General features: G+C 44.7%; 1 pseudogene; it reads left to right on the top strand.

The window, feature by feature from the left end:
* Positions 1-4,106: 4,106 nt before the first annotated feature.
* LOC124803510 lies at positions 4,107-4,224 on the top strand (annotated as a pseudogene).
* The last annotated feature ends 283 nt before the right edge of the window (positions 4,225-4,507 follow it).

The following is a 4,507-nucleotide window of genomic DNA, read 5'->3' as shown; positions in this document are numbered from 1 at the left end:
TCTTCCTCTGGAGTGTTCACTGTTTCGAAATTTCCTGTCAGATTGGAACTACGTGCCCGGATGGGATTCGAATTCTTCTATCTCTTATTTCGAAACTACACGTGATGGTCCGCATAAAGCTATGAAAACAATTTATGATACCCAATATACACCCAGACAACGCATATGATCCACTGAAAACGCTAGTTTTGTGCTAGCAATAGAATATTACCAGCTACACAAAGCGCAACGAAAAAAATGGCAATGTTACTCAGAAACTGCACAACTAAATACTGAACACGTTTATGAACTGTAAACAACATAATGACAGGCCTCATGGTACCTTACACGCTCGATTTGTCCAAGCAGAAATGGTTTTATCATCTGCATTGGCTAATTACCCGAAAACATGGTGCTTATGTGGTGAATGCGACATATGGCAGTTATGTGGTCTAGGCTGCAGCGTGCCTCAAAGAACTGCATAGGTGTCAAGTTATTTCGATTGTTGAAAATCTTTTACGAAACCACAGATACTAGTGGGGCATGCCTTTGTTATATAATACATGTTCAAATGCAACAAATATATTCAAAACATGCAACTCTATTAAAATAATTTCAGAATTGCAACGTGGAGGCAAATACGCGTGCCGAAAATTGGTAGTTCCAGGAAAGGTGTGTGTCTTGATGAATTCGTGAACTCGAAACGTATCAATATAATTTACAAGCAGGCTATGAATACAGATCTCATGTAATGGCTATGAATAAACGTAGACTATGTATCCAAAATTCCTTCCGAAATACATTTCAGAACAACAAAAGAAAGAAAGTTACAACTCGCTTGACAACTTGCTCGGGAGTGAGAGGAGTCCGTAAGTCACTTAAATTTACAAATCACTAACACGAAGATGGATTCAGGACACAATATGTTCTGAAGGAACTGGAAACAGTGAACAACGATCCAGCGTACTGCACCCGAAACCCACATGTAAAAGGCGACGCGGAAAAGACACAACACTACCTAACCTGAACAGTATCATGAAAACAGCATCAATGGAAGAGAAATGCTCGCAGCTTGCTGCGTCTCACTATTACACCGAAGGCTGTTGGTCTAATGCATCCATATTAAACACAAGAGAAATGCCTTGAGACACTGCTTGCTGCAGCGTTCTGTCCAAGGCGGAGTACGAGGCGCAAGTGGCTTTCGCTTCCAAGCATGATGACAACCAAACGAATTCTACCACCTAGAGTCCCACTGATCGGTTCTGGGCCAAGCTTTACGCCTAGTGGTAAGATAACTTCGTTTTTTGGCAAACGCGCGTCTCTATTGCGGCCAGTGGCGGCTCGTGATTTTCTGCTATCAACAAGTGATTTACGCCGAGAACGATGCAGTTCTGCGATGCATGAAGGGCTCATTCCGAAACGACCACCTTTCAATCTTATTTCAGAAGTGATGTTTTAACAATATATACAGGAGAGATTTTTCGAAGTTTGGAAAGTACGAGAGAAGTGATGGTAAAAATCTTCTGTGTAATACACTGAAGCACGAAAGAAACTGCGGTCGGCAACGCCTATATAACACAACAAGTGTCTAGCGCAGTAATTAGATCGCTTACTGCTGTTACAATGGCAGGTTATCAAGGTTTAAGTGAGTTTGAATGTGGTACTATAGCCGGCGCACGAGCGATGAAACACAGCATCTCCGAGGTAGCGATGAGGTAGGACTATTTCACGAGTGTACCGTAAATATCAGGAATCCCGTAAAACAAATCTCCCACATCGTTGCGGCCTAAAAAACATTCTGCAAGAACAGGACCCACGACGACTTAAAGGGAAATGTAATCCTTCCGCAAATTGCTGCAAATTTCGATGATGAGCCATCAACAAGTGTCATCGTGCGAACCATTCAACGAAACATCATCGGTATGTGCATTTGGAGCCGAAGGCCCACTCGTGTACCCTTCATGACAGCACAACACTAAGCCTTACGCCTCGCCTGGGGCCGTCAACGCCGACATTGGACTGTTGATGACTAAAACATGTTGCCTACGTGTCCAGGTACGGAGACAACAGCATGAATGCGTGGACCTGCATGTCAGCAGGGGACTATTCAAGCTGGTGGAAGCTCTATAATGCTGTGAGGCGTGTGCAGTTTGATTGATATGGGATCCCTGGGACGTCTAGATACGACTCTGACAGGTGACACGTACGTAAGCCTCCTGTCTGATCACCTGCATCCATTCATGTCCATTGCGCATTCGTACGGACTCGGGCAATTCCAGCAGGACAATGCGACACCCCATACGATCACAATTGCTCTTCTGAGTTAAAAGACGCCCGCTGGCCACCAAACTCCTCAATGAAGAACATAATTGAGCATATCTGGGATGCCATGCAAAGTGCTGTTCAGAAGAGATCTCCAACCCCTCGTACTCTTACGGATTTTTGGACAGCCGAGCAGGATTCATGGTGTCAGTTCCCTCCAGCACTACTTCAGACATTAGTCGAGTTCATACCACGTCGTGGTTTGGCACTTCTGCTTGCTCGCGGGGCCCTACATGATGTTAGGCAGGTGTACCAGTTTCTTGGGCTCTTCAGTGTATATTCATTTTCAAATTTTTACTGTACTCGACGTTTTGATCTCTTTGCTCTCTTCAGGGTTCTTCTAGTGTCCCAGCGTAGCTGAACAAAATTTTGAAGAGAAATATGACCTTCCTAACAAAATCGGTGTACTTTGCCATAAATGAGAACGGGTGCGGGAGCCTGACAGCTCTATAGAGGAACTATTGGAACAGCAGAAGCCATGAAAACGTGTTGTCAGTCGAGACTGGATAGCTCAGTTGTCAAGAGAATCGTGCGTAAAATTTTAGATCCCGGATTCGTGTCCGACTCGACACTCAGTTTAACCCGCTGGTAATTTTCAAAATCGCTAAGATCATTGTTTAGCGTTCCTCAGATAAGGTAATTAGTCACATGAGGTCGGGTAGGAGAAAATTATGGGTGGAAATCAGTTGTGTACTCTTGAAACCAACCATCGCTGCATTTGTCTTATATAATTTGGGTAAATCACGATAAACCTATATCTGAATAGCCTTACCACAAATTTACATATTTTTTTAGATCTTGGGATCAAATCCCAGTCGGGCCCCGAAAATTTTCAGTTTTCCTTTAATCTAGACTCCACCCTTCAACGTTGTGGGCAGCCGCTAGGAGCGACACGTGCTTCAGGTTCTACGTTAAACTGTAGGTCCCCTGGTTGGATAACTAGAGCACGTTATGGACACACAAATCGCCCAAGTGGTCACAAATAGAAAGACTTCGGGCCTGGCAGCGAGCCACACGAATCACCTTGGCGTCACACATGGTACAGCTCATAGAAGAGAACTTCAGGCCGTCGAATGACTAAGTATATTTCTCTGAAAACAAATTGAAGACACTGTACAAGAGCTTTTCACGACCTTTGTGAAGGTCTGACTAAATTTGTTTCGTATGTGTTGTTATCAAGTCTGGAAAGAAGATCGGTCCCCATAATTTAGTGTTATTGAAACTTTTATTGACAGCCTTTATCAGAAGCGTAGAATTAGTAACTGTTCTCAACCAGTCAGACCACCGAAAAAAGCGCTGTCAAACTTGACTAGCACTTGGATGCGTGACCGTCCGGCTTTGCCAGGTACTGCTGGCAAGCGAAATGTACTCAGCCCTTGTGAGGCATTGACGAAAGCTGACAACAGCTATGAAAGCCGTGTGCTGATCACATGTCCCTCTATATCCGAATCCAATAATGCCTATCGTCTGAGGATGACACGGCGATCGGTTGGTGCCATTGGGCTTCTGAAGCCTGTTCGTTCGGAATTCGGCTAATAACATGTGTAATGCGTTAAGGCTCTACATATAAAGTATCATTTTGACATAGCATGTCTGTTCTTGAAAAGTGCCGCATAACAAATGCAATTCCCTCCTTCAGATACACAGTAGATACAGTAACCGACACTGGTAATTAACTATTGCCTTTGATGAAGAGTGATAACAGAAAATTAGGAAACTACCATGTATTTACAATTAAACCATACGTTACAAACTTACATTTTATTACTTATTTTCTCATTTCCACCCGCAAGGCTTCCAGTTTCGCCAACGGCCTCACCGCAGTGGTAACACCGGTTCCCGTCAGATCACCGAAGTTAAGCGCTGTCGGGCTGGGCTAGCACTTGGATGGGTGTCCATCCGGTCTGTCCAGCGCTGTTGGCAAGCGGGGTGCACTCAGCCCTTGTGAGGCAAGCTGAGGAGCTACTTGACTGAGAAGTAGCGGCTCCGGTCTTGTAAACTGACACAAGGCCGGGAGAGCGGTGTGCTGACCACATGCCCCTCCATATCCAGTGACGCCTTTGGGCTGAGGATGACACGGCGGCCGGTCGCTACCGTTGGGCCTACATGGCAAGTTTGGACGGAGTTTAGTTTTAGTTTTAGGCTTCCAGTTTCGGTTCGAACATAAATAGAACCAGGATCATCAAAAGAACTTGGAATATGTGTT

This window comes from Schistocerca piceifrons, chromosome 6 (genome assembly GCF_021461385.2).
Source record: "Schistocerca piceifrons isolate TAMUIC-IGC-003096 chromosome 6, iqSchPice1.1, whole genome shotgun sequence".
In the NCBI taxonomy this organism is placed as follows: Eukaryota; Metazoa; Arthropoda; class Insecta; order Orthoptera; family Acrididae; genus Schistocerca; species Schistocerca piceifrons.
This window is presented reverse-complemented; position numbering and strand designations above follow the sequence as displayed.